General features: G+C 38.9%; 1 protein-coding gene across 2 annotated transcripts in view; it reads left to right on the forward strand.

Annotated features, from left to right (window-relative positions):
- Window positions 1–15,523, forward strand: part of ACACA (acetyl-CoA carboxylase alpha) — a 277,071-nt gene that overhangs the window by 740 nt on the left and 260,808 nt on the right. The window lies entirely within an intron of this gene.

Genomic DNA, 15,523 nt, shown 5'->3' on the forward strand with positions numbered 1-15,523 from the left:
CTCTGTTTGAATTCATTTGCATTTTCTGCCGGTGTAGCCTCCTTATTCATCTTTCAGTATATGAATACTACAAATTCATTCTGAAAAATAATCAGAAAATTCACACAAGCGAACGTAATGTGAAAACCAGCTTCTACTGGTGTTAAATAAGCAGTTAACATTTTGGTTATAGTCTTCCAGACATTTTCCTATGCATCATGCCAGTAGATACATTATAATGTAGTTTTACATTTGATGTAAATCAGAAAATCTATTCAGTCGTTTATTCAACAAATGTTTCGTGAGCAGACACTGTTATAGGTGCTGAGAATTCAGCAGTGAACAAAACAGTTCTGCCTCATAATAGTGGGAGAGATTGACAAAACAGTACACGTATTACTAGATAATAGATAATGTCCAGTAATGTGTCAAGTTTATGAGGAAAAATAAATCAGAATGAAGGGATAAGAATGATGTGGGCATGGCCTTTTAGATGAGGTAGACAAGGAAGGCCTCTTAATTGAAAGAGCACATAAGCAGAAATCTAATCATTAAACAAGGAAGGCAGCACGTGGGTTTCCAGAGGGAAACTATTCTAGAAGACAAGCAGCAAATTGCAGTGGCTCTGAGATAGGGACTTGCTTGACTTGTTGGAGAAGAAGCAAGGAGACCGATGTGGCTGCAGCACAGCAAATTAGGGAAATAAGTTGGGAAAAGGCAGAAACCAGATCATGCATCATCTCGTAAGCCATGGTTGGACTTTGGATTTTGGAAGGATGTGGTAGAGTATCATGGAAGGGTTAAGAGGAAAAGAGTAATCAGATTTTTTTTTTTTTTTTTTTTTTTGACTGAAGGAAACTTTTATTTAGGGTTTAACAATTCAGAAAACTTATTTTGCCAAGGAGTGTGGATTTGGATTTTATTTATTTTAGAGCAGTTTCTTTGCAGAGATGGCTCATGAAAGACTCCATGATGTGTGGTGTGGGAGGTAATCAGATTTGTTTTGAAAGGATCACTCTGGCAGCTGTGTGGAGAATAGATGGTAGAAACTTTAAAATTACTCTTTAAAACATAAATTTTCCTTTTACACAGCAATCGTTCAACAGATGGTTTATCAACATTGGTGTTTCACCTATGCCTTTACACCTCTGCAACCACTCACATCTTTACAAAGATGAGATAGGGTCAGTCACTTCAGGCCTTATCTTCATGTCTTTCTCGCCTAAACTGAAGGTTTTTGAGACTGGCTTGGGCATATATCCAGATCTGGACGTCATGATTGTCGAATATGAGTCATCAATGTTGTACTATTGTGGAAAAAACAATCCCCCACATAATCCTGGGATCTATTTGTTAAAAACGTAGCATTCAAACACCTGAAAATCATCCTCTGCTTCAATTGATGTTAGGGTCTCATTAGAATTCCAAGTCCCAATTTAGTTATTGTGCTTAAGAAAGATGTGGAGGAATTTTTAAAATGCCCAGTGAGAGAAGGATAACACTGATTAAGGCAATGCTTTTCTGGGGTTTTGCCTTCAGCAATGTAGTGGATAGTGGCATCAATTTTAAGACCAGCTGAAGGGAAGTGAAAGACCAGCTGTGGGAAGAAAAATTAAAAGATCTGTTTTGGATTTGTGTTTTGCAATCTCAGTGGAAATGATATATGTAAATTTAGAGCTCAGAGGAGAGGCTAGAACTAAAGTTGTATAACCGTATTAAAATTATTTCTTTACATGTGTGTCTTCTTTAGACAGAGCTTGAGGACAGACATTGTCTTTTCTTCTTTGTAACTTCAGTGCCTTTATATATAAGAAGAGAAGAAGATACCTGCTTTCACTGCAGGTCCAAGCACCTGAACATGACTTAAAAGTAAGGTGACCTGTGATGCTAAGGTGGCTCAGTTGGTTGAGCATGGGACTCTTGATTTTTGCTCAGGTCATGATCCCAGGGTCATCGGATCGAGCCCTGCCTCGCTGAGTGTTGAGTCTGCTTAAGATTCTCTTCTCTCTCCCTCTGCCTCTCCCCAGCGCTCGCTCTCGCTCTTGCTCTCTCTCTCTCTCTCTCTCTCTCTCACACACACACACACACACACACACACACACAATAAAAGTTTAAAAAAAAAAAGGGGGTGACCATAAGTCCCAATTTGCTCAGGTCAGTTCTGATTTGTTTTTGTCCTCTTATAATTAGTAATATTGTCCCATTTCACTCTCAGAAGCATCTCAGTTTGTACAATAAGTTATATAGCCACTGTTTGTAGAAAGACCTTCAGGGTCTAGAATCTTCCTATCTCTTTGTCAGCACCACCCCATCCTAGTCTTCATTTCCCAGCCCAACAGAAATACCTCCATTTCTCCGTATGCACTCTGATACTTCCAGGCTTCCTTTGCCTGGTTCTTCCACCTCAACCTAGACATCACTTCCTCAGGAACATCTTTCCTGACCCCCCTCCCTGCCCCCAAACTCTGGGTTAAGTAGCCGCCTTCTCCTCCTCCTCCTCCTCCTTCTTCTTTTACTTTTTAAAATGTTTTTATTTATTTTGAGAGACACACCATGAGTGAGAGAGGGGCAGAGAGAGAGAGGGAGACACAGAATCTGAGGCAGGCTCCAGGCTCTGAGCTGTCAGCCTAGAGCCTGACTCGGGGCTTGAACTCATAAACTGTGAGATCATGATCTGAGCCAAAGTCAGATACTTAGACAACTGAGTCACCCAGGTGCCCCATAGGGTAGCCTTCTGAACATGTTTCTAGAGCACCTTGTATTCAACTGGTTACAGCCTTTTCTTCCCTCACTAAATATGTCTGTAAAGGAACCTGAAAAAAACTTCATAAGACAGAAATTTACATTAATAATATCCAAGATCAGTTTATGTTCAAGTAATATTTTTGAAGGTTGAACTTTAGGACAGATCGATATCACATCTTCGAAGCCCTTCCATTCTTAAATTTTTTTTTAACGTTTATTTATTTTTGAGAGAGAGACAGAGCATGAGCAGGAGAGGGGCAGAGAGAGAGGGAGACACAGAATCTGAGGCAGGCTCCAGGCTCTAAGCTGTCAGCACAGAGCCCGACATGGGGCTTGAACTCACAAACTGTGAGATCATGACCTGAGCCAAAGTCAGACGCTCAACTGACTGAGCCACCCAGGTGCCCTGAAGCCCCTCCATTCTTAATGGAGGAGGTTGGCTTTGGAACTTGAAATCCAAGAGGGAAAATTGTATCCTACTGCCAGGGTCTGTCTATGAGGTAGGTGCCATTGACCAAGTCCACAATATCTCAGCAGCTCCTCTTCAACTGTTAAGCTGGTGTAATTCAAATCAAGTGCAGGTTCTGAGCTTCCCTCTGTATGGAAATGATTCTCTACCATTTCTAGTTACTCACTTGTCCTGAATGCTGAAAGTCTTTATAAACTTTATCTCATCTAATACTTATTTTTCCTGTAACTGAGGTGGTTCTTTGCAGTTTGGTATACAAGTAGATAAAAACAGAAAATCTAAAAGTCTATGCCTTCTTGTGGGTTTCAACTTCCTACCCTTTAAACTCTAAGGTATACCCAGTAAATGTAAGTTAGCCAGAGATTTAGGTCCTGGGGCAAAGTCCTTTGCCAGTTACAGGAGCTCTTCAAGGCAAGGAATCTTCCATGACATACTTAGTAGAGAGGGTTTCACCCCACAGAAGGCATAAACCTCAAAAATTACAGTTCTTAGCTCTCAGCTCTTTGAGTTCACATGCTGAGTTACTTTCACAGAAGCGCAGACTCCTCTGTGGCCCAGCTCAGGACTGGTTCCAGCCTCCTCGGCCTCTGCTGCTGCTTCTTGCATTCAGCAGCATTGCTTTCCTCCTTCCTGCCCATCCTTACTCCTCCCTCCTTATCTTTCTCTTTTTGTGACCACCCTAGTCAAAGGAGTTAAGGGATCAATTCTTTTCTTTCCAGAAGGTTCCTAGACTGCTTATTTAACTTGATCCACCCCTGGGCTCTGGGCTGATGGCTCAGAGCCTGGAGCCTGCATCCGATTCTGTGTCTCCCTCTTTCTCTGCCCCTCCCCCGTTCATGCTCTGTCTCTCTCTGTCTCAAAAATAAATAAAAACGTTAAAAAAATTTTTTTATAAAAAAAAAAAATAAATAAGGGGAGCCTGGGAGGCTCAGTCAGTTAAGCATCCGACTTCAAGTCAGGTCACAATCTCATGGTCCGTGAGTTCGAACCCTGTGTCGGGCTCTGGGCTGATGGCTCAGAGCCTGGAGCCTGCTTCCGATTCTGTGTCTCCCTCTCTCTCTGCCCCTCCCCCGTTCATGCTCTGGCTCTCTCTGTCTCAAAAATAAATAAAAACGTTAAAAAAAAATTTATAACTTGATCCACCCCAATTATGACCAGCCTGTTAGAGGAAAGGTTGAAGCACTTCTGCTAATCTGTTTATAGAAATGTAAGGTCTGTGTAGCCCTTTCTCCACATGGTGACCTGTCAGGATGCTTCTGCATAAGTAAGAGGGTCCTAAAGATCTCAGAGATGAACAAGAAGGAAAAAAAATTTTCCTACAGGGGCCTACTGCATCCTACTTTACAGATAAGGAAAAATAAGGCTCAGAAAAGTAAAACAAAACAGAACAAAACAAAACAAAAAACGCTTGCCCAAAGTCATTTAGTCAGTGGGTAGCACAGCCAGAATGAAAACCAGACCTGGCCAAATGTAACTAATAAACAGTCCAAATGTAACTTAAAACTGAAGAGTTAGCAGATAATCAGGATTTTCATAATGCCATGGCCATTAAGCAAAGTGTTCATGAATCTGGGCTTTTGCTTCCCACCTCTTCTGCCTCTTCCTCATCACACTGACTTCTTTTTGATCTATACAAAGTGCAAAGTATCTGTCTCATTAGTCACCAGGCTTCGGGTAGAATCCAAAAAGGTGAACTAGGAATATATTGGTGCTGAGTGACTTCTGTTTATCAGAAAAATTTTAACTACCAAATTTAACTACTACCCTTTACCACCTTCAAGTATTTAAGCAAGCTCTTGTCTTTATGTGCTTTTTTTCTCACGTATAAAATGAAAATTATAGTACCTAATCCGTAAGAGTTTTGTAAGAATATGGCTATATGTATAAAATACCTAGTTCAGGGGCTGGCTCAGTTGGTAGAGTGTGCAACTCTTGATCCCAAGGTTATGAGTTCAGGCCTCATGTTGGGTGTAGAGATTACTTAAAAATAAAAAAATAAATGGGAATGCAAGCTGGTGCAGCCACTCTGGAAAACAGTATGGAGGTTCCTCAAAAAACTAAAAATAGAACTACCCTATGACCCAGCAATTGCACTACTAGGCATTTATCCAGGGGATACAGGTGTGCTGTTTCGAAGGGGCACATGCACCCCAGTGTTTATAGCAGCACTATCAACAATAGCCACAGTATGGAAAGAGCCCAAATGTCCATCGATGGATGAATGAAGAAGACGTGGTATATATATACAATGGAATATTACTCAGCAATCAAAAAGAATGAAGTCTTGCCATTTGCAACTACGTGGACGGAACTGGAGGGTATTATGCTAAGTGAAATTAGTCAGAGAAAGACAAAAATCATATGACTTCACTCATATGAGGACTTTAAGAGACAAAACAGATGAACATAAGGGAAGGGAAACAAAAATAATATAGAAACAAGGAGAGGGACAACACATAAGAGACTCTTAAATATGGAAATCACAGAGGGTTACTGGAGGGGTTGTGGGGGGGGGATGGGCTAAATGGGTAAGGGGCATTAAGGAATCTACTCCTGAAATTGTTGTTGCACTATATACTAACTAATTTGGATGTAAATTTAAAAAATAGAATAAAATAATTAAAATAAAAATAAAAATCTGCTGGATTTTAGAAGCCAAAAAAAAAGAACATTTTTTTAACTATGATGCTCTGAAGTACCAAAATCTGTATTTATGTTATCAGCACAAAACAAATCATTTTAACTTCATTTTAACTACTGAATCAACTGCTATGTCTTCCAGTAATGTCACTTTTGAGAGAATTAACTTGTGAAAGCTTTCTTTTCTTCCATGAATTGGATGAAAAATGGAATCAGTGTTAAAATTCACTGGTTCCTATTTCAAGGAAGTGACGATATTGACATAAAAGTGACATCACCGAGCAAATGCCTTTTTGCTAATGCATTAATACCTATCAGTTCATTCTGTGTACATACACAAGAAAATATGAAGTCATAACAAGCAACAGTAGTATTCATGAAGAAGAGTTATTTAATCTAAAAGAAAAGTCATGTCACTAAAGTGATAGGCAAATTGACCTTTGTAAATACAAGTGTTAAATCATTGTCTTTGGTCACCGTCCTAAAATAATAAGTTCTGAAATGGGGAAGCTTCTTAAGTAGATTTGTGTTCTCTGCTATCTATATTATCAGTGTTATCACTTTGGTGCCATTGGTGGATGGATGGTAAATGTTCACAAACATTTTAAGTTAAACATGGAATGTCAACAATACTGAATAACAAAAATGCATTCATTTTTTTATGAAATATGTGCTTTAGTTTTTTAAACATACTGCTGTCAAAATGACTTAAAAATGAAAATATTACCAAACAATAAAATGAATAGCTATATTTTTACCAAATAAAAATTAAAATCTAAAAGTAAAATACCTAGTTCATGATGAGAGTCAAATAAATTATAATTGTAATTCTAATTCTAGAAGTGCTCCATAGGATGACCCTGGGGCTTGTTTAGAAGTTGAACTAGGCTAGGTTGGCCAGTGCTCAACATTAGAATTTTTTCATTATTTGAATCATATCTACCTACTAGAAGTAGGTTTCCAGAGCACCAAACAATTAAATAGAATTTCATTTGCTGCTTGCTTCTTTAGCACCTTACTGTTTACAATAAAGAGGGTGTAAATTATCTCACAGGTCACAGAACCAATACATAGTTGCAATCGAGAATGGATAATCCAGCTTTAGCTCTAATGCAGAACAAACTTGAGCTATGTCCCATTACTTAATGTAAATAGTGAACAGACTTATGCATTATGAGCAATTAACTATAAGACTCTTCCTTAGAGTACAGAATGAGTACTTTACTATTATAATCAAGTAAAATTTACAATGAGGTTAATCTGATGCGTATTTAATGATATATGTATTTGTTATTGTGCTGCATGATAATTAGGCCTTAAATGTTAAGCTGTTTCCATAAATGACTAATTGGTTGTTTTTACATAGCAAAACACATTTTTTAGTGTTTGTCTCCTCACTTTATTAATTTTCTAGAATCTATAATCATGCCAAGGACAATAGTTTTCCATGACTCTACTGTTTAATCACGCACGCACACACACACACACACACACACAAACACACTTTCAAAATGAAACAGCAAGGTTCTCCCAATTTGGTACTAAAAATAGCTATTGCTCAAGTCTTTCTATATATATTTTCTCGTTTTAGTTCTTAAAAGCCCATTAAGAGAGGTGTTGTTACTTCCATTTTACTGATGCAGAAACTGATGTTCAGAGAGTGGAAGCAGGCAGCATAGTAGAGATTCAAACTTCTACCTCCAACTTGTAAGCACTACTTTTTACAACCTCAGAAGGTAAGGTGATGGATCCCAACCAAGATATGTAAAGATTTTTGAGAAGTGGACTGGCTCCTGAGAAATACCGAGTACATATAGCATATCCAAAGGGAGAATGAATCCTTCTGAAGGAGGGAGGGGTTAGTTAGTAATGGAAGAGTTGAAGCCTATGGAAGCTGACTTTCTGAGTGTCCATTCAAGGAAAAGAGTCTTGGCCAATGAATTTTATGCATAATCACCCTGTTACAGGCTGCTATATTGTAGAGATATTATACCAGCCTAATGCCAACGAATATTTGAAATTTAGAACTTAACCCGCTAGTTCTGATTCCTTAAGAAAGAATTAGTATAGGGGCTAAACTAGTGTTTCTCAAGATTTTTATCATTATTTTCAGCCCGAAAGAGCCTTCTTAACACTTTTTTCCCTAATTGCTTCTTCCCCCAATGAAGTTCTAATACTACAGATCTGCCAGATAGACACCTGTTTATATATTAAAACATATATATATATATATATATATATATATATATATATAGTATATAAAAGAGTAAGATTTTTTTTCTGCCACTCAAGAATAAGATTTTTTTCTCTCCCATTGAGAGTGCAAACAATTATACATGAATAAATGCAGCTTCCCATACAGGCTTACCTTCAGGTTCAGGATATGCCAGTTATACAGAGGATAGTATTTTTGTACATATGACAATCATATTGCTAGTTGTAATTGATAAATTTACATATGAGCTTGGTTAGGGTAAACCTGCTGCTAAATATTGGGACCATTCTCTGTGTGTGGAAAAGTTGGGTTTCTAAGCCTATAAAGCAGCCTGAGAGGCCTTCTGACAGTCTGCTAGTCTTCTACAAGTCAACCTACAGAACATATCTTTTTATTTGAAACTTCTAGAACATTCTTATGTGTTCATTTCTCTACTTTGTAAATATTATTTAGCCCTATTCTAGGCCAAGGACTGCGCCAGGACTAATAAAATGGTCTCTGCTCTCAAAAAGATGCTCATTGTCCAGTTGGGGAGACAGATATACATAAAAATAATTGCGACATAATACATGCTGTAACAGAGATGTGCTAGGTACACTAAGGGCTCCAAGGAGGGACTCACCAATTATAGGGAGAATTAAGGTGTAAGTCTCTGGGAAGTGGTGAGTTAAGTCTTGGAGAAGAGTGGGAAGGAAATTCCAAGTAGAAGGAATTATTCAAAGGCCACAGCATGAAATAGGGTGGCCAGTTTGATCTGTATGACTGGAGTACAGAGAGCAAGAAGGAGGGCCACTGTACTTGATGTTATATGGGTAGACAGAGGTCAGACTGTAGCAGGCTTTGTACTTTACTCAGAGACCATGGAAAGCCAGTGAAGCATTTTGAATTGGGAAATAACGTTATCACTCATCTGGGTTTTAGACCTGAATCTCTCTGGCAGTGATGTGGACTGAAAAGTAACAAAATGAAAGGCCAGGGGTTTTAGCAGTCCAAGTAAGGGATGATGAGGGCTTGAACTAGCTCCATTAGAATGGGGATGAAGAAGAAGAAATGGAATGGACTTAAAGTGTTTAAGAAGCAATTAATGGATTAAGGGAGAAAAGTGAGAAGTAATAGAATTAAAGATAATTTTCAAATGTCCAGCATGGTTGACTAGATGGATGATGGTGCTGTTTACCAAGAAAGGGACCATCAGGCAAAGAGCAGACCTGAAGGGGAAAGGGCAGGCTTTGTTCTGGATATGTTGAGTTTGAGGTGTCTGTAGGATGTACAGGTGACCTTCACTAGGCAGATTCAAAAGCTAAAGGAGAAGTCTGGGTCAGATACACAGATTAGGGAGTTAGCACAAATTGCTGGAAATTTTGAAGCCACGGGAGAGGATGAGATTGCCTGAGTTCATTGAATAGAAAAAAGAGAAACTATGGGTAAAGAACAGAAATTTGGATGACAACAGGTAAGACACAGAGGAAGAGCCCATGATCCAGAAAGGGAGAAGTAGATGTAAGAGAAGTGACAATAAAGATGGGAGGTTGGGGGTAGTCAGCAGAGCATTATTCAGACCCTGTAGGCCCTAAAAACTGAAAACATGGTGCTTCTCATTTAATTTTAAATAAAAATATTGGGGTGCCTGCCTGGCTCAGTTGGTAGAGCATGCGATTCTTTTACTTTATTTTTTATTTTTTATTTATTTTTTATTTTTAATTTTTAGAGAGCAAGAGAGCCCACGAGCAGGGGAGAGAGTCAGAGGGAGAGTGAGAGAGAACCCCAAGCAGGCTCCATGCTTAGCATGGAGCCTGATGTGGGGCTTGATCCCATTACCCTGGGATTGTGACCTGTGCCAAAATCGAGAATAAGACACTCAACTGACTAAACCACCCAGGCACCCCAAGCATGCAATTCTTGATCTTGGGGTTGTAAGTTGGAACCCCACTTTGGGAATAGAGTTTATCTGAAAAATTTTTTTAATCTTTAAAATAAAAATATTGTAAGATATAAAGTATGTGTAAGGGGAGTCCAACAAAGTTCTAATTTTTTCCTTTGGTGACCTCTCTGCTTATATATTCTTTACTATTATTTTGCTGCCCCTGACTTGTTAGTTCCCTAAGTACACGTTTATTTACCTACTCAGTAATCTAGGAATATAGCACTAAAGTGCATCAGAGAAAATGAATTCAACAGTGCCAAATATTACAGAGAAGCCAAAGATAAAGGTTAAAAAAATTCTCTTTGGGAAAAAAAAGGTACCAGTTATACAAGCATATGGAAAGATAGATGTAACAGAATAAAATGTATAGAAGTATACCAAAATAAATATAGAAATTTAATATATAATAAAGGTATGCTACTGAATAAATGGTGCAGACAATTGGATAACAATCTGGAAAAAATAAATGCCAGTGTGTATCTCACATCAAGATAAACTCCAAATGGATTAAATATTTAAATAAAAATATAAAAATTAAAAGCAGAAAATATGAGAAAATTCCTTTAGAATCTTGACACAGCTGCAGAACTAGGGACATGATGTAAGTTAAACAGGCATGGTCCCCTGTTCTTAGTGTAGCTCACCTATGAGAGAGGCTCCCATCAAATGCCACAGGAAAACAATTACAAACAGATGAATACCACGGAGGAAATTTACACTATAAACCTAATGGAGTTTGGGAGGTCAAGGAGGGCTCTATGAAGTAGGTGGCTGTTAAGCCAATATCTGAAAGATGAGTAGGAGTTAAATAGGCAAACAGTAGTGAAGGAAGGGGAAGGCGGAGGCTAAGGGAGTGGAAACAGTGTATGAGGCACAGAGAACATCATAGTCTCTGAGACAAGCAGGAAGGAAGCCAGGCCACTGTGGCCAAAGCTAGAGTATGGGGAACAATGCCGGGAGATGAGGCTGGAGAGGAAGACAGGCTAGACTATTTAGGGCCTTAGCTGTCTCCTTAAGGATTTTGGGCTTTGTCCTGATAGCAGTGGGAAGTCACTGGATAGTTTTTAGCAGAAGAGTAACATGATCAAATTAGCATGTTGAAAAGCTCATTCTGGCTACAGGGTGGAGAACCGCGTGCAGATTAAAGAGAGGCAAGAGAGCAACCATGGGGAGATAGAGGCTCTTGTGGTAGTTTAGGCCAGCAATGTGCTCCTTAACCTACTTGTTTTCCTAACATTACTTTAGCAGAAGACAGAGCCTTTATTCTTATGTAGTAGAGGTGTAGGATGGATGTGGAGGAAATGTTAGCTATTGCTACTATCTGCAGTTAGAGGATAAGAGGTATCCTTTTAATCCTTAATCCCCCAGGAAGAATAAGTGGGTAGGAGACAAAGACTTTGATTGAAAGTATAGATATGGGAAATCATTTCCTATCTAGGTGGGAAGAAGGAAGCTGAAAGGGTAAACAGTGACAACACAGAAAAGGAGGCCACGCTTCCCTAATGTGATGTTACTCTGGCACATGGACTATGGTTCTGTCAAAAGTCCATCTTCCCTGTGCTTAGGCAAATAAAAATGTTGGGCAAAGATGCTTTATGGTTTACCCTGGAGAGCTCTGTGCTTTTTAGTGGAAAATAGACCAAAGAGTTTAGCTATTGCTGCTGCATGTTGCAATTCTTTTCAACACTATGGAGTCCTTACAAATGTCTAGGAAAAAAATATCTAAATAAATCATTCTGAAATTGAACCTGTGCATTACTTAGCTGTTTTAATTTCAGAATAAGACAATGACAGGTAGTAGTAGCTTTGTGAGACCTGCTTTTTTTCTCTTCCAGCCATAAAGAATTGAATAGGGTGGGAACATTCTGACAACCCAGCTACCTTATTTTGTCATGTATGCGTTGGCAAAGCAGAGTCCTTCAAGATGGGAGTCCTTGAAATCCTTCTAAGAAACATGTTCAGTTTTGTGGGAGTTTTAAGTGTGTCAGATAGCTTTTTATTTTTTAACTTATTTTTATTTAAGTTTATTTATTTTTGAGTGGGGCAGGGGTGGGGTGAGGCAGATGAAAGAGGATCCCAAGTGGGCCCTAGGCTGACAGCAGAGAGCCTCAAATGGGGCTCAAACTCATGAACCATAAGATCATGACCTGAGCCGAAGGCAGATGCTTAAGTGAGCCACCCAGGCGCCCCTCAAATAGCTTTTTAAATGCAGTCATAGAAGGCAAAGTCAAAACAAATTCGTGGAGCCAAATGGGATTTCCAGAGCTTCAGAGCCTGACAGTTGTTTGTTTATGTGTAAATCTGCATGTTGAGGAATAACATCTTAGAAATACACTTTTGATCATAACATGTTTCACAAAGGATTAGTGTCCAAAAATATGGCCAAGAATACAGACTTCTATAACTCAATAAAAATGACTAACTTGGGTGCCTGACTGGCTTAGTCAGTAGAGCATGCAACTCAATCTCAGGGTTGTGAGTTCAAGCCCCACGTTGAGTTTAGAGATTACTTAAAAATAAAATCTTAAAAAAAAAAAAAAAAAGGGCTAACAATCCAAATGAAAAAAGGGAAAGGTTATAAGCAAGCAGGAGAAAACCTGGGGATGAATTCAGTGTCTCTTCTGTTGAATGTTTGATTCTTCTAGGGAGCAATAAGGACTTTATAGTATAGTCTTCACTGTTACTCTTCTTTTCTGGTACATTAGGGAGAAGTAGTGACCTGAATAAATCCTTGGAGAGTCTTCTCGGAATCATCTTATTATGTGGATACCATGACACTATACCTCTAAACATATTCTTCTCCATCCTATTTCATAATAATTTTAGAAAATGGATTTAAAATAGGACAGAATGTGACTGTTAAGAATGCTTTTTCCCCCCTTTAGGCCAGTAATATGTACAGACTTCACATTTGCTTGCATTTGCTTGTTTTACATTTATTTATGCCCACTTTTTTCAGAGGACGAAGTTAGTAACTTCAGCCACTGGGTGGCGCAAATTCACAAGTCTGGTAAAAGTTTGTGCATTACAACCCATGGCTCACCCATTGCTACATGGTACCACATTAAGGAAGTTTAGTTAGAAAAAAAGGCTTTGGAAACCTGAAATTTGGCTATAGGTATGGGTCCAAGTTCCCTAGGAATTCAGATTAAAGGAAATTTCTGCTATTAGATGCCTGGTAAGTCAGGTCACTAAATAAGGAAAGGAAAAAGAAAAGTGATAGAATAAGAAACAGAGAAAGAAAGATGAAGAGATAAATATGAGAGAAAAGAATATAAGTTCAGAGAGATGAATTCAAATGTTACCAACAATTCTAGGATGGCCTCTCATTGGTTTGCATCTACCTGGTAACCAAAAGCAGTTTTGATTGAAAATAAAGATACCTCAAAAAAATAAAATAAAGATTACCTTGTTTTCTTCTAGAAAGTTATGCTACCCTCAGCTATCCATTTAGTGGTATGACATTATCAACATTTTTTTTGAGTGTCTGCTATGAATATAGTGCTTTGTTGGTTGGATTCCAAATAATATAGACAAATTAACACAGCAACTACAGGCCTTAAGCATAAGAACTAGACAGTGTACATAAAAAGATAAATGGTGACTCAGGGCAGCATGGGGGCCATCTTGTGAGCTCCAGAAATAGAATCATTTCTGAGAGGGGAGGGGAAGTATGGATGCAGGAGTGGAGGATCAGAGGGGGAGGGAGGGAGGGGCCATAAGACTGTCAACCTGTCCAAGGCAAAGAAAAAAAGGATTCCTAGCTCCTAGTCATAAGTACATACAGCAACTCTTCCTTGGAACATGGCTATTTCTGGACATAAACATAGGAAAAATGCTCAAGGTCAGAATCTGCTAAACACTGCTTAATGAAGCTCTAAAGTAAGAAGGGTGGGGATAGAGAATGATTAGGATAGAGCCCTCCTTAAGTCCCTCTCTAATTAGTAACTGAGAAAAGGAGGGGTGCTCAGGGCCTGCTCAAGGCCTTTCTCAGGTCCAGAGAATAGGTCGCTTTGATTTTTGAGATCACAGGTATATAAGTGAATCACAGGTTAAAAATGGAGAAACGGGGTGCCTGCGTGGCTCAGTCAGTTAAGCATCCGACTTCTGATATCGGCTCAGGTCATGATCTCACACACAGTTTGTGGATTTGAGCCTGTGTTGGGCTCTGCACTGACAGTGCAAAGCCTGCTTGGGATTCTCTCTCTCTCTTCTCTCTCTGCCTCTCCCCCGCTTATACTGTCTCTCTCTTTCTCTCAAAGTAAACTTAAAAGAAATTTTAAAGTGAAGAAACAGCAAAACAGGGATATAAAATTGTTGTATATTTTAAGTCTTTATATTGAACAAAGTTATGCTTTTAACACACGGTTGCAACTATTAATGTGATTCAGCAATACCTTTAAAAGTTTAAATTGGAGGTTTCTGTGAATGTGCCTTCTCTGTCCTAAGCAATTACCCGCTTTAATCTGTGGGCCTGTCAGAAAGTATTGGGGTTACTTAGGCCCTTCAAAAAGGTGGAATGACTTCCAGCCTTCTCAACTTTAAGACTTGAAAAACAGCATGACTTAATACTTGTGCCAACTAGGGTGCCTGGCTGACTCAGTTGGTAGAGCATGTGACTCTTAATCTCAGAGTTGTGGGTTCAAGCCCCATGTTGGGTGTAGAGATTTCTTTAAAAGTAAAGAAAGAAAAATCTAGGGGCTGGCTCAATCAGTAGAACATGTAACTCTTGATCTTGGGGTCATGAGTTTGAGCCACATTTGGGCATAGAGATTACTTAAAAAATAAAAATAAAAAAAAAATACTTGTGCCAACTAGAAACATTCCAGTAATATGTTAGTCAAAAAAGAGGGACAGGTTTAAAAAAAAGTTTTTTATGTTTATTTACTTTTGAGAGAGGGAGAGAGAGAGAGAAGGTGAGCAGGGGAAGGGGAGACACACAGTCTGAAGCAGGCTCCATGCTCTGAGCTGTTAGCGCAGAGCCCAATGTGGGGCTTGAACTCACGAATGGTGAGATCATGTCCTGAGCCAAAGTCAGACACTTAACCAACTGAGCTACCCAGGTGCCCCAAAAGCAGAACAAGTTGAGAATGGTATGCAGAATAAGATATTTGTGAATCATGTCTTTTATATGTATATGTATATATTTATAATATCTATAAAGAGATGTGTCAAAGTATTAGCTAGTTATCCCTGGGAGGGAGGATTAGGTATGATTTCTTGTTTTGTTTTTTTTTTTAATTCTTTGGCCTTCCAGTATTTCCTAAAAATTTTTATAATAAGAATGTACTTTAATAATCAAGAAACAATGTGTGGTAATGTAATGAGAATGAATTTGCAATAAAAGTCGTGCTGATTTGGGGCACCTGGGTGGCTCAGTTGCTTAAGCGTCCGACTTCGGCTTAGGTCATGATCTCATGGTTTGTGGGTTTGAGCCCCACATCAGGCTCTGTGCTGACAGCTCAGAGCCTGGAGCCTGCTTTGGATTCTGTGTCTCCTTCTTTGATCCTCCCCCATTCACGCTCTGTATCTCAGTCTCTCAAAAATAAAT

Source organism: Panthera tigris, chromosome E1 (genome assembly GCF_018350195.1).
Source record: "Panthera tigris isolate Pti1 chromosome E1, P.tigris_Pti1_mat1.1, whole genome shotgun sequence".
Lineage (NCBI taxonomy): Eukaryota > Metazoa > Chordata > Mammalia > Carnivora > Felidae > Panthera > Panthera tigris.